We start from the raw sequence: 22891 nt of genomic DNA, 5'->3' as shown, positions 1-22891 counted from the left end.
GTTTCGACTAATATGTAGTCATATTTTCAGGTTTTCAGTGGTGATCTTACGTGGCTTCTCTTTTGTTTTCACGGTAAGGAGGGACAAGTCTCTCTTAACCAGGAAACATGTTGGTATACTTGATTGAGTCGTAGTTATGCTGCCTAAGCTCGACTCCTGCCAGCAGAAGACAAAAGATTAGCCCGTAAGATTTTAAGCCTGTTTCTTATGACCCTGCCACTTCTAGTTTTTCGATCTGTTTATTTCACATCCTTGCTCTCACCGGAGTACTATGGCTCAAAATTTTCGTAACTTTTCCTACTTTGTGCTCTCTAGCTTATTCAATATCTTTTAAAAGTAATAAAGACAAGGGCAATGACTGGTAGTTTTGTACATTATTGAATTCAATAAATCCTGTTACTAAATAAATCTTCAAAATCTGTAGTGCAGTCTGCTAGAGCTCGACCAGATAGGCATAAAGCAAGCTCGCAAATAATAGAATTGAAACTGTTTTTAATTCCATTGTTCTGATTATTTGAACATTGTGCGAAGACACAGAACAATATTTCATTCCTGCAGTATGAAGCTGCACTGTTGCGGTCGATGTGAAATATTGTTGTATCCTTCCGTCCGTTCATTACAATAAATATTCCTGGGTACAAGTACGGGCGTAATAATCTGGCAATAAACGTAGGTAGGTTCAATTTCATTGGAGATTTAAAAGATTTCTAGCCAGCTGTTCCGAACGATGTTTGGGTGATCAGAAAGCGGAAAGTTCGACCAATAACTTAGTACATGGGCCTAAGAACTTAAATATTATACCTATAATTACCAGCCCAAGCTACGTACGTCAGATCATTTCCAGTCTATTAGCAGACCACCCATTACAGAAACCCTGGTTCTAAGAATTATTCAAGACGATCAATATCAGTACATTTAATTTACACCACCGCAAAAATCGCTTTCGCCAAAATATAGAAATCATGCTATGGCGTAGATTTCTAGCTAGGTTCCATACTCAATATTATTATATTTGGCTGAGAAAAAATATTGCATAGTTCACGGTTGATTTTTTAATTTTTGTTTACAGTAATGTTATTAAAGGCAGTAATAAATGGTCTCGTCTGCAATTGCAGCGAGTGATTCTGACAGGAAGTCCATTCTAGAATTTAGTTCTACAATTGTACTTTTCTTAAAAAGTGTTTCATTGTCGTATCAACTGTTAACCTATCAACCCCTCATCGATAACGGTTTTTACCATTAGGTTAATTTTTATTGTGTTTTTAAAAGAATATTGATTTTTCCTATATTGGCAATTGCTTCAAAACTTATTGTTCATTTGACCCCGGAATAACTCCCGATTGGGTGGGGTAACCATATGTATTCATTGTCAATGATTTCCAATTAATTCCAATTATCACCATGGAATTAATTACTAAAAACACTCCAGATGAACATGAACTAATAGGCCACTTTCTCGAAGTCTGCAAACTTCTACTTTTATGAGCATTCTTTGCACATGCTCGTCATAGATTTATTGAAGATAAACCGATCACATTCAATGATTCAATTTTAGATGAAAATATTTGTCTACCATCCACGATTTCCTTAAATAGCAATGACAAGCACATTATTTTCATCATCCCAAACCCCTTACCGAAGTGCGTCCCGAACCATTTATGGCCCCCCTTTGACGCAACTTTAATTGTCAACCACCTTCGGTTCAAGAATGTCGTTCGTCAAGAGGCTGCCGTTGTTCAACAACAACAGCAGGTACAATCTAACCTAACACCAATCGTGTGCGACAACCCTGCACACACCACCAACCGCGATGGAAATAACCATCACTAGGCACTATTATTAAGCAATCACAACCATTTTGCCAGATTAATATTAAACAGCCACGCCAACAAACTGGCAGAATGGGTACGGACAAAACCTACACGCAGACAGTGCTGTTAGGAAGCCGCTGATAACTCACCTACCGGGTGTCACCTAGCAGTTACTCCCTGACGGATTGGAGCTTGAAAGCAAAGCGTGGGTGATGTTGATATCATTTGTATGGATGTTCGTGTTTGCCGACTCTACCACGCTGGTATCTGTCTCTGTCAGCCCGAAATGAGGTGTCAGATGGTTTTGAAAAATCTGCCAATAAATGGGTTGCAAATGAGATGAAGGAAACGCCGGAAGACCGGTAATAAGATTTTCACAAGCATATCGGCACTCGGATTGAATGCTACTATTGTGTCAATAACATTTTCACAGCTTGACAGTTCGGGGACTTGAAAGTGGAACTAGGGACCTGGTTATGTCTATTTTTAATATTTCGGCAGCGGTGTTGTTTTGGACAAAGAAAATATATCAGATGGGTGCCTTGTGTTCTGTTTGTGATCTTGTCACTGTTATTCATCGGAGCGTTGCACAGCAATGTAATATTTTATCTCCATAAACCAGTGTTTTTTCATACGCAATTAATAGCTACTCTGAGAGACACAATCCAATCGGTCGTTAATATTCAACATACAAACCATACGTACAGTATGAAAGGATTTCGTACATCTGTTATACAGCATTTACCTATTACTATACTTATAGCAACTCCATACCAGGCTCGCTATTGAATAAATAATACCACTGATTCCGTTGCCGATGCAGCTTTCCTCGCCATTCGTAAATTATGTTAATGAGCTTAAATTCGCCCGTAGCTGCAACGCTTAGCAGCATGATGTTGGAATTTGGCTCCCAGGCTAAACGCTAGAATTCGGTAAAAAATCTCGGATGAAAAGCAGAAAAATATTTTACACTCCAATTCATGGCTCATCCAGGAATTCGGTCCGATTTTTTTTTGAACCGATGTAGAACATTTCTGTCTACATCCTTTGGAGCCACAGCGAAATACCCTGTACCACCAGAGATTTCATTGGTAAATATAATTTCGAATGGAAGCACGCATTTGTTGGAAATATTTACCAAATTGATTAAAATTTTCTTTTCAGCGGCGGCGCGCAAGTAGTGCACAGAAACATTCCGAACATTGCTGTTCAAATATATCCGCATGTTTGGTATTTCTGTTTGGTGGGCATGACTTTTCGTAAGTCGTTAGTCTTACTTTTTTCGTTCTACTGTTTGCTCGCTTGAATGTTTCAGCTTCTTTTAGCTGAAATTTACAGAACATTATTGGTTGGCTGAAGCATTTCAGTAGTTTCTTTCACAATTCCACAGTTACGTAGATAACAAAAATCTTTTTTCGTTAGCTGCAATTCTTGATTGATATCTAGATTGATTATTTTTGGTGATTTGTTTACTAAAAACAAAATAAATCTATCTATCCTTTTGTAGATCGATTTATGTTTCTAGTTTTAAGATAGCTATAAAAAAATTCCTTCTAGATCTTTTATAATTATTTTTTTCAAAAATGTAATCCCCTAATTTTAAAATATTAAAAATGTAAAAAAAGAAACTGGAACCGTCAAGCTAACGCGTTCCTGCCTATCAAATAAATGAACCGATAAAAAATCTCTCCATGATATGAAATTTAGCTTCAATTGTTCCAATCGGGAAATTTAAGTCTAGCTTTCGTTATAGATTAGACAAATTTCTATAGATACAGTTTGGGCGCGCATTTCAGCCACCAGATTCAATCATTCTTCGCGATACTGTTATTTCTCGAAGCGGTAGTTTGCGCTATGTCAAGTTATTTTTCAAGAGCACGGTGCGAAAATGTTGGGGTTTCAAAGAGTCTATCTCGCCATTGCTATTGTCATTTCTGATTCATTTCGATTTTGGAAATTTCTACATTGTTCTATAAAATGTACGCACTAGAGATGGACAACCCGATTCAGTTTAATGAGGGAATCGTGTCCGTTTTACTCGAAAAAAGTAATCGACTCTTGATCGATTCAGTGATTCATTTGGAAAGATTAATAAATATCTATTTGATTTTGATCTGAAGTAGATATTTTGATTCCATATACACTGAGGTTTTTTTAAGCGCTTTTCGTTTGCGCGGTTTTCATTCACGCGATTTTTGAAATTTACGCGGTTTTGATTTACGCGGATTTTTTATTTACCCGTTACCCATTAACGAGGTTTCCATCATTCTATATTTTCTCTGAACTGAAGTCATTCGTTTCTGTGTGAAACTTCAATAAGCTTGGAAGAGAACGAATGAGTGAGGCGTAGAAACTGAATGCTGCCTTCGGTAAACGCATACAGGAATGGGCAACTTTTACAAGAATTATTCTATTCTAAATGTTATAATTAAACTTTCCCCTAAGTCGCTCAACAGCAGATTCTTTTTAAAGAATCGCAACTTTTTAAAAAATCGTAGCTCACTCACTCTTTTTTAAAAGCCGATTCTTGACCGATTCGCGATTCACTCGCTCATCCTCAATACGCACATAATACACGTTAAAGTGTGTTTCTACAAAATTCAAATGTTTTTTGTGATGTGCTAAAATTATTGTACAATGATCGTGAAGAATCTACAGACATAATCAACCGCTAGTTGGAATGATTTTAAATGATATTAAATTTTTTCTTCACACCGATTGGACGAATAAAACATTTAATTTTGAACCATACACCGAAATCAAACAGAGGCTTGCACAAAATATAATTCATCTGGTATGGAATGTATGTAACTAAGAAGTCCCTTCTTTCGGCCTTGTCATTTTGTCTAACTACAATGTGCAATTGTTGCATGATAAAATAGTGACTTTAACATCGCACATGTTGATTTGTTCGCGATATCGCTAGAGGACTGTAACATGGTAGATCTTCTGTATCGGGACAGATTCCTGATAAACCTTCTCTGCGAAATCGAATAACCATCGGAATGAAAATTTCACACTTTTGTTAGTATCACCGGACCATGCCCCGCATAGTGTTCATCAATGTTCCTCTCATTAATCCTCTCATCCTCAGGAAGTCTTTATACACTGAGACTATCTTCGTGCACACGCGGAGAACTTGGGCCCACCATCATTGCTTGTGAAATGATATAAAATATTGATTGTGGCCATCGGATAACCATTAGGTGTCGTAATCAGAGTTGCACAAAATCATGACTATCACTTTTTCTTCGAAATGTACGCAAAGCTTCAGTCACAAATCAAAATGATCGTCTTTTTCAGTTGAGAGAACTTGAGCAACCGAAACTGAGCATAGTGAGTACCAACAACAGTGACGAGGGAGAGTGAGAAAAAAAATGACGGGACGCAGACAGCCGAGTCAAGTGACAACACACAATGATAATTCTAGAGAAAATTTTCAATAGGACGTAAGTAACATTGAGAGCCTCTCTTTGATTACTTTCTCTTTCGTTTATTACGACGTTACTACAACACTTTGCACTAATTTTCCAGTACATATCGAAAGCCGACGGTTTTTACTAGAATATTATGCAAAGAGTAGAGTAGTAAATGTTGAAATGGCCGAGTAATGAACAGAAGAGAAAGACCCCAAAGATAATCTCTCATTGTTACTTACGTCCTATTGTAAATTTTCTCTAGAATTTCTCTTTCCTTTTTGTCTACCACGCGAATTCAACAAGCGTAGTTTTTATTCACTAAATAATCACCATATACGATTCAATCACTAGCCAGTGTTTATTGACCTTTCGCAGTTGCCTTAAATTCGATCGAAATCAGCAACATACTGATAGTTAAACTTGAATGATACTTATAGCTTATATGCTCCTGAATTGGTAGTAATGCATGTTGTATTTTGACCTGGTTTACTGCAAAAATATTTATTAACAGACAGAGCATATTTAAAACTAACCGAACACATCAACATGATCAAAACACAACATATATTTCTTTTGATTTCCTTGCATTTTAACCCTACCTATTGTGATTGAGTGCTCTAGACTGCGAATGAACAGACGTTAGTTTTATGTTTTTAGGGAATCTCATAGAATACAGAATGAATATTATACATATTATTAAATATGACATTACATGAGCAATTTATGTGGCTTACAACTCTTATCAAAACGGTGACGGAAAATGAAAGACAATATTTCTCAAACAATTTTCGGAAAGCAACCAAACCAATTGTTAGGTAATGTATTTGAGCTGTAACACTGAATTCGAGACTTGCATCGTGCAAAATTTCAAATTTCCTTTGCTAAGCTTAATGACAATAATTTTCAAAACTGACTGTCATCGAGATGCTTCAGTCAAACTGAGTGAACAAGAGGGCGAAAAGACAGAACATTTTTTTCGCAAAGGCACTCACGTAGTATGACTGACACTATATGTTGCTGTCACAGTGTGAGAACTTATACGGAAAGAGAGTCGAATATGAGTACTTGTGACCGTGTAGGAAGGTTTTCTGTTTACGGTTACCGAATGCAGCACTGGTCGTAATAACAATCGACAGATGCCGCACTGGCGGGATCTAGCGAGGTTGAGCAAAGGAAAAAGTCTAACCCACTTGGAAAAGATGGTGGCGAAGGAATCTGTGTCATTTCATGCTTGCTAAAAACTGTCATATTTAAGTCATCCAAAAGCTCTGGAATAAGGTAGACCGTCATGATTATTGCCATGAAGACAAACTCATGCATTGGGTTCTCGGCAGGATACTGTACCTTGACGTGGTCAGGGGGGCTTTTCCAGTATTATAGTGATTATATCACATATAAACTTTTGCCACGACTACTTTCTTTTTAGTTAAGCTACATTGTGATCAACTTTAGTACTTCACTTAGCGACACACTAATGCCATGGTCAGAATTGTGCACAAAGTTGGTTTAGGGCCAAGTTCTCTTTGGAGGTGCCCTTAGCGTCGAGATGAGCCTGGTTTGGGACTCTATTAAATTTGGAGTGTCCCATATCGTCCCAGGACTCCCGAAGATGACAATATGCAAGATGATATTTTGCAGCCCTTCGCGATTATCTACGCACCTTCGCCCGCGATATCCGAAAATAGGATAACATCCCAGTGAAACAGTGAACTGTCTAGCTTTTATAAATTTACGAACGCAGTCTCAAACGCGAACCTACAAACGACCGTGTTCACGCGATCATTAATCGGTCACGTCTGGATGTCGCTACTCTCGGCACTAGCAACATAAGACCAATAAAAACAACGCTCATATCAACTAGACAGCATGTTCCATGGCGACATGACCGAGAACTGTAGTGATAAGGGGGAACTCATCCTCTTCTTGGATCTAAACCGCACATTGAAAATTAAGTTTCATATTTACGCTGTACGCGATCATTCAAACACACACTCGAATAGGCAAATGGCTACACGGTTACAAAATCGAACTTATACAAGTGAAATCACATACGCGCTAGTACACGCGACAAAGACCTTAATAACAAACGCTTAAGTCCTTCGCGATCATCCACGAACACTTTCGCCCGCTATCTCGTATACTCAAAAACACTCCGTTGATAAAGTGAAGGTTTAGCACTTATAAATTTGCAAACGCGGTCTCAAACGTGAACCTACAAACGTTATGCACGTACGCTATCACACGCGACATACAAAAGCGCACGCAATTGAATACGTTAACATACACACGCTCGAGCTCTTCGCCATGTTACACACAGGTGAACATACAATCGCGATCATCCACGCACAACTGCGCCCATGATTTCTAAAACACAAAAACGCCCCGATGATTTAGTGAACGCCACTGCACTTATAATCTGATTAACGCGATCTCAAGCGCGAACAAATATACGCTCATTTCTACGCGATCGTAAAGTCCCTACGCTCGCATATCTGAACCGTACACTCATTGCGTTTTCGTTTTTGACTTTGCACTACACCGGTGTAGTCGGTGCTACACTCATTCAAACTTGGGTGTAATCAGTCTATCTCTTTTTTTGCACTACATCGGTGTAGCACAAAGAAAAAACGAAAACGGCATCAGTATCACTATCAGAACCACGACACGCTGAAATTGGCCTTAAGCAGAGTTTTAGTGAGTGACATTCCCCGTCTCATCTGCAATTGTAGTGAGTGATGCTAAAAAGGAACCCTTCCGAAAACCGATCCCTATAGTTCCAGTAGGACAACTTTCAAAAAATGAATCATGATTGAATGTATTTTAGATTTCCAGGATACTCGATCTTGGGTCGACATTCTCCAGTCTTCTTGAACTCGCATCTTCCTTGATTGCACACAGCTAACCTCATAAAACCACCAAATTTAAAATGCATGGTCTACCACTAAATCGACTACACCTAGTATAACTAGTTGGTCTCTCTTCCGGCTTTCGTGATACATGTTCAGCCCACTGTAGTCTTCCCTGTTTAATCAGCCTTCCGATATAAGCATGTTTAGGTCGTGTTTCTTTTGTGCCTCCTAGTACTGAGTGAAGAATTCTTCTCTTCAACACACCGAGAACTCGATAGTGTGCTTCATCCAACGTACCTTATGACCGTACAGAGCCGCAGGTAGTATCAGTTATTTGTACTGTAAACCGTCAAGGTAACAATTTAGCACTGGTTGAAATATACCTGTTTTTGTCCATACTCTCCGTAGAGTGTATTTGTTTTTACCTCATTATACTTAGCGCTGTTTTGCACCGTTCATATTTAGTTGTCAATTTTAGTTCGTTTTCGCTTCTGTGGACGGTTTTGTACGTACAAATAGATTAGATAATTTTAGTTTTATGTTTGTGAATAAGTAATATAGGGTTAGATAAGATCCGATTTTCCCTTGTTGTCGAAAAGAGTGCTTAATTCGCGGAACGGCGCGGCCGGTAACAGTGACGGAAATGGTGAAAAGCGGGCGTTTGTTTTGGTCGAGCTGGAAGGCGGCCAACGTAAAGACAGAAATTGACAAACCACGGTATCGAACAGACACTCGGATATATTTTGCCATTTCTTCGTGATTATCGAGCCGTGGTTCGGGATGCGTTCAGGTTATCTATTCTCGGACGCTCCTAAGGCGGCAGTCGCTGTATATTCAGTCGCGTGATTCTCTCACGCCTGGAACCGGTTGTGCTAGACAGTCTTGGGCCATTTTTACACATCGCCAGATATTGGTAAGAGTTGACGTTCGTTTTTCGGAAGGTCTTGACATCAATGACATCGGACAAATGTCGATCGTCTATTGAAACATGGTCGTTTTGCGAGCGGGTTTCGCCATTCGGGTGCTTTAAGGCGTGCTTCCGAATATTCTATCTATTCCAACGACCGAGTTTTCAATCTGTCCGTTAAAAATAGCCGTATCATTCGGTGATTATTCCATCCTGTATCTTTATTTACATTTCTTGGTTGGTTGATTACTCGGCATATGTCGCTACAAAAGATTTACGACACCTAGCCTCATAGTGAGGCTACCATCTTGGATATAGTTGATGAGGCACTTTCATTCTCCTTCAGTCGCCTGTCTTGGGATAGACGCTGGGTAGAGTCGCTCGTAGAATGGTGAACAGACGCTTTTCGGTTCTCTCATTCTTTGTCAGCATATGACCAAAGGTTCCACTAAGGTTGGTTGCACAAAGGTTGCTCGTACCTCAGTTGGTCCTCATGCCGCACATGATATTGCTTTACCAACCATTTGCCCAATTATAACCTCTATTTTACAGACTGGTGTAATCAGATGAAATGATTTATCGTTTATAGCGTAATCAATTTGAATAGCGGTGTGAAGTTGAGTCTGAGTGGATACTCATTTTAATTTTTAATTAAAATTAGTGGATACTTATTTTACTTTATAATTAAGATTCATTTTGTAATGTTTGCTTATTAGTGTTTTGGATTATCCTCGTCGGTAACTAACATCCACTTGAAACTAGTTAGCTAAGTCCAAGCCAGCACCAAATTAGCCACAGTTAGACATTGAATACAAAAAGTCACACACCAAAGTTCTGGTTCGCTGATGAGTAAGTTGAATCCAAAACGGGTCTTTTTGTTCGAGGACTAAACTCCTGGCACTATGAATTTTTTTTCCTCAAATGAGAAAAAAAATCCGGATGGACCAAATTTTGCGCATAGTGGCACAATACCTAACTTAAAAGTTCGGTTTCAGTGTTTCGGAGTTTCTATGTCAGTAAATGATACCACCTTGGAGCCCGTAAGATAAATTCAAACCAGCCCCATTTTGGCGTTAGTTAGACACTAACTCAAAAAAGTCACACGTCTTCTGTGAACACCTAAACAACTGGCTTGTTCCGCGTGATGTCTCGGTAGTATTCACAGAAGTTCTGGTTCGCTGATGAGGAAGTTGAATCCAAAACTAGTATGCTGGTTCGAGGTCTAAACGCCTGGTACAATTTTTTCCTCAAATGAGAATACTTTTTTTTGGATAATACCAAATTTTACGCATATGGGCACAATAGCTAACTTGCAGTGTTTCGTATTCTTCTCGTTAGTAACTGACATTAACTTGAAGGTCGTTAGATAAGTCCAAACCAGCACCAAATTAGCGCCAGTTAGACACTAAATGCAATTGATGTTGCCAATCAATGAATCGAATTCCAATAGTCGTTTTAAGATGATATGTCGAGAAATCAATGTTTGAAGGTCAATGAGTCGGCATCGGTTCTCGTAATCAGGTAAATGGTGCGAATCCCTTCATGGAAGTTGCCTCAAGGCGCAACGAAGAAAGCTTTTCTGAACTCTTTCAGTTCCTAGCGATTGTCAACTATATATGATCAGTGAATCGCATCGTGCTGGTGAATGTTACTTCTGTATCACAGATGGTTTCGACACGCTCCAGGATTTGGTCATTCAGATTGTGTTCGTGCTTGATCGATAAGCGACGCCGAGTGAATGAGATTTCTTTGCATTTCTTGATGTTCACTGCCATTCCGTTCTCTTTATACCTTTGCGATAGCAAGTCAATGTCCAATTGTAGATCTGTACAGTGTACAGTCTTCAGCAAAGTAGATAGACTTGTACATTTTCAGGTCGTCAGCATATAATATTTTGTGGCAGTTTCAATGAAGACGTAGATCATTAACAAACAGTATGAAGATGAGCGGTCCCAGTATACTGCCTTGGGGAACTCCAGAAGGTAGAAGTATTCAGTCTAACATACACGAAATGCTCCTATAGGTTTGAATGCAGCCATCCTGTTACCCAGGAAGGGAATTAAAGTCGTCTCAGCCTTTCAATAGCTAGATCATGTGGAACTTTGTTGAATGCTTTTGAGAAATCTATGTAAATCGCGTCAACTCACAATGACCTGTGGCCGGATAAAACCTAAAAAATTTTATTTTAAATATATATATATATATATATATATATATATATATATATATATATATATATATATATATATATATATATATATATATATATATATATATATATATATATATATATATATATATATATATATATATATATATATATATATATATATATATATATATATATATATATATATATATATATATATATATATATATATATATATATATATATATATATATATATATATATATATATATATATATATATATATATATATATATATATATATATATATATATATATATATATATATATATATATATATATATATATATATATATATATATATATATATATATATATATATATATATATATATATATATATATATATATATATATATATATATATATATATATATATATATATATATATATATATATATATATATATATATATATATATATATATATATATATATATATATATATATATATATATATATATATATATATATATATATATATATATATATATATATTCCTATATATTAAATAACATCGCCAAATTTTGTGACCACCGAATGAGAATTAGATTTTTAATAGCATTTTAAACGTCACTGGTAATTCAGGTAATTCTAATGATTTTCATTTTCGAAATTGCAGCATCAATGCTTATTTCAAATATACGTGACTCGTAAATTTTGCTCCGATTTTAGCACAACTAGTTTTGTTTCGAAGGTAATTTAAAGGGCTTTGTTTGTCATTTTCACACATTGGTCAAAATTGATTCGAACTTTGATTTCTATTTACAAATATATTTTAGGTGGCCTGATAACAAATTCTTTTTTCACAAATGTACCCTGTACAATCAGGTGAAATTGTTCGGAACGGTCACATAGTATACATTCTATGGGAAATCATCTCTACTTTTCAAATTTCAAGGACACGTTTTGCCCATTTTTGCCAGAAGAGGTTTTAAACCGATATTTTTAATTTTTGCTGGCATGGAGGCGCGTGGTGATTAGCGTCAAATAACAAAAGAAAACCAGTTTACTTAGAGATTTAAAACAGTTTCATCCAATTATTATGTTGTCATTTATATAACTAATCAGTAACCTCGACCTCATGTTTACAAAACACATGGGATTAGTTGTTGTCGAGCGTTGTTTCACAAAACTGTGCTGAAATTCACATATAATTAGTTGTGACGCACCGCACGATACAAAGAAACACGACACGACTCCTGAATACACACTATTTTATTCATTTGACTTATTGTTAGCGCACACGGTAAAGAGTCTATTTTGACAGTATAAGGGAGGATGGGATGCGTAAAAATTGACATCAGTAAGGAAATGTAGTCTAGGTTGGGACGGGTTTGTTTAGAAGCTGGTATTTTGTTTCCATGACAATATTTTTTAGCTTGTAGTACACCATTTTGTAGATATATTATGTGGCTTGATCAGAGCCACGAAATTTCAAAATCAGTTACCTATTTCTGCTTGCATTTACCGAAACCGACATCCAGATTCAACGCCTCCCTCATTCATTCACTTTCCAACTGACTGAAATTTCATGCAGAATCGAATGCTTGAGTGCAGAGGAAATATAAATTCATTCACCAACCAAAGCATTCAATTGTTATTATGTCGACAGTTTGAAGGCAGAAGTTAGCATCTTCTACATTTTCGAGCCTAATTGAACTGCGTAATCTATATCTGGTGCACTTTTGCTCAATAATACCTCTCAGAGCTAGCATAGAAGCAAAATTCACTTTGCTTCTGAAACCGAACATGTTCGAACCTGACTGCGCTACGTCGGGAGAACGAATGACGAGAGAAACGAAGCAAACATTTCATTCATCACAGCGGGGGTGAATTTTGTTTTCTTTCAAGTTCACGTAGAAATGTCAATTTTTTTAGGCTCTGGGCTTGATGTCTGCGAATGGAAGATGTTTACTTGCAATTTTAAATAAGACTCAGGATCAATTTTCTGCATGATGGCAAAATGGCCAAAAAATTGTGTCGTATAGGTTGGGACACTTCAACCAATTTAAATAATTAAAGACAAATTCACGCGTGCTTTTTGAAAAGGGCCAATAAGCATACTATCAAAATTCACTTTGAAGGGAAATTCCGGACAAACCATTAATCGCAGATTATAAGTCATAGCAGTAGACGACAGAGAAAACTTTTCTCTTTTATAAAATTTTAACATCCATTCTCGGCGAGTTACGGTTTGTCTGGAATTTTCTCTCAAATAGAATTTTGACAGCATGCTTATTGGCCGTTTACAAAAAACACGCGAGAATTAAACTTTAACGCATTATATTCATTTTTTTGGTTAATATTTATTTGTTAATTGATATTATTTGCTTCCATTTGACAAAGTTAATCCGACTCACAGTTTTTACATGTAAAACTTGTACAATCTTATACGCATGCGTAAGTGCATGGTGTCCCAACCTATACGATACACTTGTCCTAACCTATTTTTCGAAAAAAAAATCCAATCAAGCAAACGCAACATTCTGATCGGTAATAACATTTCAGTTACTTCTTAACACTTTAAAATTATTTACGTTGCAATTTTGATGAAAAAGATTCAATTTAAGATAGCCCAAAAATCAGCCCAACAAAAGATTTTTCGCTCATTTTTTGACACTGTTCAGTGCAGTTGTGACAAGAATAAACTATAACTTCAACATAAAAATCGAGCTACAACCGAGTCTAGTATGTGCTAAAAATAACCGATGGCAAAACTGCATAGGAACGAAAATATCGAGCTGTCCCAACCTATACGACAATCCCTTACATTTGCTTCATTCTTATAAGAAGTAATATTATAACACAATTGCCTAAAAAAGATGAAATGCTCGTGGTTGAGTGCACCGAAAATTCGAATCGAGTGCTCTAATAGGCGCCCTACCATTTGAGCCAATGCGTCGAACAATGATGGCAAATAGCAATAGAGTGAAAATAGACTCATTACCCTAACTAGATGATTTATCGGCACAAAAGTCGAAGAGATGAGTAGTTTCGTTGAATTTGATGCAACATCTGTCTACCGGTTTATTCTGGCCACATATTCACAGAAGCGACCGATTCCTTACAAAACCAGAAGGAACAAATAAATTCACCTTTGAAAGAAAATCGTGATAGACAATATTGCTCGACAACATATCGAATATGAACATTTTTTACAAGAAGGTGCAACATGTCTCAAGCGTTGGTAAATTGAGCAGCATACATCTATTATTATACGGTGGTAGACAGTCCTATTTTTACCATTTTTTGTTAATGACCTATAGAGTCAATTTGTCAACAGTTGTTACGGCATTTAATTAGCAAGGGACTGGAAGGTGAAGTATATTTTTCAATATTAAGAGCCACAGTACTCAAGGGAGAGCAAGGAGTTGAAGGGACAAAGTTTAGAAAAGCGTGGAAGGATCATATATGAAAGCTTAGAGCTTACTGGCGACTAACTTTTTTTCTGCTACCGTAGGAGTCAAGAATTTTTGGCATTAGAAATGCGAAACACCTAAGTCTACGGCATGTCCGGACAACCGTAAAGTAACTTGTTACGTCATGCTGTCGGAACCGACTAGAGGTGGTAGACAGATCTTGTCCCTTTCTTCGCGATTGATACTGAATGCAGCTTAACTGAAATATGAGATACTTCAAACAGCGCAACAAAATCGTATTGATACCCACACCGTCGATCTCACCTTCGTGAGCTGGCATAGAGATGCGATACTCATCTGTAAATGATTCGTTGCTTAAGATCTCATCCGGAGGAAAACAGACCACATACGGTCCAACCGAGTTCGAAGGGTACTAATTCAAACGGAGAGTCTTTTATGATGAATCTTGTTCAACATTCATTGTACCGACAGTGGCCAACTCTAAGTTAAAACGTAAATTGCTGGTTTATTTTTCAGTTTAATTTTTTCGATGGGATATGTAAAACGATTTTCCTTACACTAAATAATATCCATTCAAACTTTAAACGAGAATCGGAATGCCGGTGGACAACCAATCGCTCCCAATAGAATTCAAATATTGCTATGCAGGAATAGAGCTTATACCGTGTCTCTCTACTCCGTCATACCGCTACTTTATATACTAACTAAAACTTTCCATCAAAGTTATTAAATTTTAACAACTTCCAAGAGTAGCATCGATGCCGGCACCGCTGCGGGACCAATGAGCAAACAATTGCCTAGATGGTACGTCACTCTCGTTTGGGGAAAGTTTATCTGCGAATAAACGTTCTTACCCCTCGCATCTGCTGATATAATTGATGAGCTCTGTTTGAGTATATATTAAGGATGCCGTCGACGGTAGGTAACTCGGGAAAATAATATGGCTGTTGCCGGTTTAAATTTCGCGTCTCGTGCAACCAATTATTCCTTCATTTGATTATATTGGTAATCGGAAGGACCGTGACAGATTTTCGCTAGGTGGAAAATTTATGCTACCAAATCTTACGCAGACAGTAGCTGATGGACTTTCACCTTAACGCGAAGCGGGTCCGGTGTAGCGAGAAGTTCTGATGGATTATAACTTGATGATACTCTCAGCCTTGTTAGTAGGTGGTTCGCTAGTCCAAATTGGTATCATCGGTTCAAGTAGCAACTTTGTGAAACTAATTAGCTGCTGTTGAATTGTATTCGGTGGATGATCAATAATCGGGTGGGTAGGTTTGTACGATCTGCTCGGATTTATAACTCAATAAGAGTGTTATGCCATTAGTAGTTCCCTATGCTGACAAATTGTCGAAAGCCTACAGCCTAACGAGAATACTAGTTCTTCGTAAACTGGATATAATTGTTTTGCGAACGAACATGGTTTGATTGTTAGTGATATTAAGTGTTCACTGAATTCCTTCATTAAAAGGTTTCGTATTGAGAAGTCGCTCCAACATTAGTTTCTTTCCAACCCGATCACTTTTTCAGACAAGATGATAACCGAATGTATACATATCGATATCATGTTATTCACTTTATTGCACTTCGCCACCATCAAGAGGCTAGGCTGTGTCTTTAGACTATGTACGAGGTGCTCTTAAAATACCGGTAGCCCTGCTCCACCCGTTGGCGCGCGCAGTGCAGGGTGGAAAGGGTCAACGGTCGGCCCGGTGTGGCGTGCATGTTGCTCACGATTTCGACTGGAAGCAACAAGCAACATCGTCTGTAACGGGGTGGTGGTGATGGTAGCGGCGACATCAGACAGCCAAGCGAGCATACCGCCACTTTTTAGTATGTAATCTCATTTAGTGGCAATATCGACTAGTTCACTTGGTACGCAGCCGACGACGATGGTGGCGAAGCGAAGATAGATTATGACTCGACACAATCAAATAGCTGGAAAGGGTGATTGGCCGACGGATCCCCATTTAACCGGAAGGGCGGTTTGGAAGGGGCGAATTCCTGAGCGATCGCAAATGGATTGCACATGAGAGTTATTTTAAAAGGTTTTCTATTTTCGTCCCTCAAGCTGATAGCTCGTGGTGAAAACCTGCGAATTGGAAATAATAAAAAAAAATGCGACGATGGGAAATATCGTGGAAATATTTATTAATATATCATCTCTGGTTTATTGCCTGCCGATGGCAAGTAGTTAGCGATTTCACGCTGTATGAAGATGGTTTGAATACTAACGAGAGAGATAGTTATCAGTTTGATGCGCAATGATTGTGATGGAAGGCAAAGATGCAGTCAAATTGAATATCGAAAGCTCTTCAATGATCCTATTTGCTTCGAACACTAAACAATTCAATAGAAACCCAATTTGATTGAACATGTTTTGCGTAGAGTGGGCGTTAAACAAGTCAGTTAATTATTTCCATAGACACCTTTCAAGAGCATTCCGAGGCATCGAATTCTAAAGAAAACAGCTTCCTATTTCAGCAGTGGTATTTACAGTCATACTAAACAGTAATCGAAAATACCCAAACTGGCTGAAATTGAAGGGTGAGTCATTATTTATTGCGACACTTTACATTAATTATTGAATCGGCTATAGTTATAGAAATGAAACCAAAGTTTTACAGTAATTCAGAACATATATTAATCGATTTTTGTTTGGGAAATTATGACCCAGTTTTTTGTCTTATTGCTAGAAGCTTAAACAAACTCTAGCTATGTCAGATAAATCTGCCATAATGGCATCCCATCTGGGGTGTAACGTGGAATTTAGAATATCTGGAAAAATCTGGCAAATTTTAAAAAATCTGGCAAAATGTCTGCCTTGAACGAATGTCTATTGAAATGGGAAAAATCTGTAAGATTCCAGATAAATCTGGAATATTGGCAACGCTGCATGTAGGTGAAGAAAATCCTTTCGGGAACGTTTGGCTAATTTTCTTCATATCGACCACAATCTCAGTAATAGCTGAAAAACTTAGCGGATGTAAAGAATACACTCTAAATTTGGTTCATTTCGATCAAGTCTGAAAAAAGTTACGCGAATTGAAAGTGTTGCATTAATTGAGGACTTACCCTTAAATCCGATGTGTATATTTTCTTTGTATTGGTTTCTCATAAAACCATCAAAATTTATTCTACCCCCAATAATTACAGAGTATTCTATCGGAAAAAGTCTCTTCGCTTGATTGATTACCCAGTCGCGTAGGAGACAAACAATAAAGCAAAAACAGGTTGCAGAGCTGTAAAGTATAAGTCAACAGACGCCGGTTGAGGCCAGACAAGACTTTACTTCCGGTTTGTGTCTGTCATCTATGTGAGCCAATCAATTTACCAAATAGGAAAGGCCGATGTATTTATTCGCCCTGACTGTTGTTGAGCTGTTTTCACCATAGGAAATGATTCAGGTTCGGTGTGCATATTCCCTACGTTGATTGGAACTGAGGGTATTCAATAATTCGACTTTACTCAATGTTAGGGTTTTCACTTGTTCTTAGTTTGTATTTTTATTTACTATTACTATTAGATGTAATTTAGTTTACATTATAAATAATCCGTCAATCACATTGATTACCTTTACCTATTATATTATACTGTTTGACAGAGAAAAACAGCTTGAGTGTGACGATACCATATTTTGCTTTTCGGAAAGTAGACGGAAAATGATGAATAATAGCATTATCTATTTGCTTCTAGGTAGACGGGCTCGGAATACTGCATACATATAAGATTTCTTCATCTAAGTTGTTTGTAATAGCCTTCTCAACAACTTTGGTGAAGCTATCAAATATCTAATAAAATGGTCTTAAGGCTTGATTCTCTATAAGTACTTGTAGGCGTAATGATCTCCAACATTATTTCAACAGAAGGTGTGAGTATCTATAAATGGTAGATATCATTTGAAATGCTAAGATCTTAGATTTTACTTTGACGTGCAATCACTAATGTCGATCTCGAATTTACCGTACTGCTTTTGGGTTAGCCTCACTGTCAAAGCAAAAAAAAAAATCATCGCGAATTCTCCGTTGAAATGCCGATTGTACGCCAGAGAATCACGAAGATTTCCGCTTGGAGTACGGCTCGGTCTTCCAAAAAAAAGATGAGCAGGTAATTTCAGAGACATAACCGAAGTGAAGTAGAATACACTTTAGGCTGTTAAACGAATGCTGCAATTTTTACTGTCTTCCGAAAGGTTGTATTAAAACCAGTTATTTCGGAATTGCTATTGGAAATTTTCGAAATATCGGTACACGTTCATCGAAATCTAAATTATTCAAACATATAGATTCTCATCTGGTAACTGCACTTAATGATATTGAATCAATTCATTTGGCAACAGCAGAACATTTGATATACGTATATCTTCTTTCGGTATTTCCATTTGAAATACTGAAATAACTGTCTAATAAATGAATCTTTCAGAAAATAGTAAAAATTTCAGCATTCGTCCTAACAGCCTAAAGAGAGTATTCTATCAAGCCGATTCAAATGCCATCGACCCGTCTCTGCGTCTGCGATTCAAAACTCTTCTACATAACTTTTCAAGTCAAGCAAATTCGGCATACAACCTTATCCAAGTCACTTGAAGATTAAATCATTGGAAAATGCCCATGAAACCTAGTCGCCAAGATCTCTTCGTAAAGGGCCTAGTTCATAGATTTGGGATAACAATATGTAGATTAGAATGGGGTCCAATAGGTATGGGGGAACAAAAGGTACAAGGCATTACCTTTGCTATGTTATTGCAGATGTCGCTCATCTTATGTGATTTAGAGAAACGGTAGAGAACATTGTTGACTACTGTTATTTCGGCTTTTACCATTGATCTGCTGTATTAGTCATTTATTTTTATTTTTCTCGTGCTTTTCCGCGAAAAGCATTATCTTTCGTCCTCAGTACAGTACATTTAATCAATGTAAAAAAAAAATTCAAGTGGATTTTTTATTATGTCAAAATTAATGCTGAACACGAGTTTTGTGTTGGTTTTTCGATATTTGTGTTTAAAAAAAAAAAAAAATACGGACATCAACATAAAACATACGCTTGGGGGCACGATAGGTGAGCCGTTTGGGAGCACTATAGGCCACTAATGATCCTGTCACAGCTAAGCAACCACGCGAGCCGGAACTTCAATTCCACACTCTGGCAATGACAAGGGCACCGCAGAAGTCATTCGCAAGTACAAAGCCAGACGCCGAAACAACAAGTTTTTTCAACATTTCCTTTCGCGGTTTCATAATTTTTCACATCATTTGCCACTTCTAATCTTCTTATCTGAATGACGTCAACTTAATTTTTAAACAATCGTCAGTATTAATATTCTTCAAATTAAAGTGGAACCGGTGATTTCTAGGCGTGCACATTGTTTAATTTAACCTCGAATATAGTAACCTATCGTACCCCCAGATTTTAAAAACATCGAAAAAAGTACTTTCGCCTTATTGGATTTTGCTTGAAAAATATTTGGCCAAACATAAAACCATTATTATTGCCAAAACGTTGGCAGATTTATAACGAGTGCTTGTTTGTCGAAATCTGTGCAAAAATACCATCGCATAAGAAAATTGATCTACTTGACCCAACTCTACTCTAATGATATCTAGGAAAATGTTCAGTACAGGCCGGTTTGCCATTTCATGTGTAATACTGTCGGAGCAGAGGGTTGCATCTAACACCTCTTCCCTGCCAGATCGTGAAAATGTTGGAAGATTTCCTACATTGTGTATATGCCGCTTTGTGTTGCTTAAGTATTCCATCAATGCAGTTCCTCTCAAATCAATATCTGAGCTGCCCCAAATTATGTGATGGTTATTTGCATCTCTGCCGATTATGAGTAGTGGCCCATCCCCGGCACAGTATTATACAACTCTTTTGAAATCATCAGAAGGAGATGATTTATTATGTGGCAAATATACCGAACAATAGACATATTTCCTGTCTATGTTATCAACAGCCATATTAACTGTGATAGTAGAAATATCGCATGGGGTCGAATATAATACATACGTCAGTAGCACTATTTGCAAGTATACATGCACGAGGCATTTTACATGGATTTTTCATGCCATTTTCGTTGATAGCTATGAAAACGGGGTTAAGTAGCTAGCTTCTCTACATAGAAGTTTCCTTCTATAAAAATACTGTTCTTGAAAGCTATGGGAGCTTATGCTTCGTGCACCAGCTCCCATAGCGGCTTACAGGTATATTTTGTTCATTCATTTTATGTTATGTTAGTTGGATTAGAAAGTTGCCATATGATAAGACGTTGTATGGAAAAGTATAGTATTTCTTATTGTTGGTGTGGATTACTGCGTGGTCAAAATGTACGAATCTCGATTCGAGGTTATCCGAATTTATAAACTTATCATTTACGGAAGTTAGAATCTAAAACTGTAGACGTTACGAATTTTAAGTTGTTTTTTAGATGAAAATCGTATTGGAATTGATCTTAGATCAAGTATCTACTTTTACGGTTGGATTCAGACGCCCATCTCCATTCCTATACTCTTTGCTACTACTGCATAAGACAGTCTAAGGATTAAATTCCACCAATAGACTCATGGGAAGGCATAAGATAGGAACTTATGAGCATTATTAACATAATTGTGGTCAAAATAAATAACTACAGTTTCCGGGAAACTCTAGCTCGTCATGTGTAGATGCTATTTGCTTTTACCTAGTATTGTCGTGTTATAATGTAACCTTTCTGCACTAATTTCCTTGTCATGATTTCTTGTTTCCTGTACTATTTTCTCGCACGGAGAGTTGGCTGGCATACAATTAGTTCCATAAGCCTGAGCTCCTTACTGATCCTTTGTCCCTGATTCACCATAAGCTAGTGATAGGTGTGAGACTGAAATAATTATTCAGAATGAAATGTATGGGCAACCACCCAAAATCTGAGCTTTTTGCTAAACAAGCTGGAAGAAAGCTATTTAATAACTATCAACACTGAGAAGCTGTCCTGGACTTGGAATACATAAATTGGAATACATAAATTAAATGTCAATTCTAATTAAAACTTGTTGCTCTAACGGAACCACAGTGACTGCTTCATCACGGTGATAATGGCGAGCTTTTTTCCTGGTTCTACTATGCCTGCTACTCAGCTAGAGACCGGATCAAAAATGTCCATGTTCGGTAGTGGATGTGAAGATAACAACCGCGTCGACTAGTGAGTCCAAATTTATTCAATAATTAGTTGTCTAATTACTATGGACATAAATTATCGTTAATGATCTATTTTGTGACACGCGACGTTGGTCGTTTGTGTCAGCTTTCAGCACAATCAAATTTGCCGCATCTCGAGCGGGGTTGATTGGCTTAGCAGATACATTTACGCAAAATAAATTAGGGATTCTATTTCAGGGTATCTTCCCTTTCTGCTAACTTTTTCTCGGACAGATTTTGTCTCCCTTTGGTTGCTACAAGTTGTTGCTGTGAAGCTGTCAGTATACACCAGGAGTAAAGGGAGCAAACTGGAGTGGTTTTAAGTTATGATTGCTTACTTGAAAGTGCGCCGTAATCGGATCCTACGATCTCCCGTTTAAAGTAAAAGTAACAATGGTTGAGATGACGGCACAGCGAAAAGGATGTAAAGCTTCATTGTGTATCAGGATTATATTCTTTATCTCTACTTAACCCTCAGCAGTCCGTTTTCTCAACGATTTTTTGCAAAAATACGTAATGTGAAACAGTGGGTGTTCATAGTTTTGAGCATCAGGACGGGAAAGTTATCGTTCTCAAAGATAAAATGGATCAGACTTTTTTAAATCAGTATTTTCCATTATCGCTCATCAATCGGATGAGAGTGGGTTGTACAGAGTTAATTATGGTAACTAGTTGAGAATCACTTGTAGCGACAATAGCCATTCTTGAGCTTACCACGGGAAAAGGTATAGGATAGAGATAGATGATATCGGAAGATTTTTTTTATTGATATTCGTTGGTTGGTAAAACTGTAAGAGTAAAAATTTCTGAAGTGGCCCCCCCCATTTTTCACAAAGTTGTGAATTTTGCAAAACATGTTTTAATTTTATTGTTTAGGTACCCCTAAACATCTTCGTGAAATATTTTGTCGTTATTCGAAATATTTCTAATAGTTTTAGTTAATTGAAATTTTATACACCTTTTTATTATAATATTTTTTACAGCCAAAGCTTAATTTTGAATTGCACCAAACTTCACTGGTGGTTTAACAAATGTTTAGTCTATAAAATGTCGAAAAAAGTTTAAACAAATGTTAACTATTTCTACTATTTTTTAAACAATTTTTTCAAAAAATGCAGTTTTAAATGGTTTCTTCACGCAAT

General features: G+C 37.1%; 1 protein-coding gene across 1 annotated transcript in view; it reads left to right on the top strand.

The window, feature by feature from the left end:
* The window catches only part of LOC131689425 (phosphatase and actin regulator 4), a 534941-nt gene that overhangs the window by 7538 nt on the left and 504512 nt on the right, over positions 1-22891 (top strand). The window lies entirely within an intron of this gene.

This window comes from Topomyia yanbarensis, chromosome 3, assembly GCF_030247195.1.
Source record: "Topomyia yanbarensis strain Yona2022 chromosome 3, ASM3024719v1, whole genome shotgun sequence".
Taxonomy (NCBI): domain Eukaryota; kingdom Metazoa; phylum Arthropoda; class Insecta; order Diptera; family Culicidae; genus Topomyia; species Topomyia yanbarensis.
This window is presented reverse-complemented; position numbering and strand designations above follow the sequence as displayed.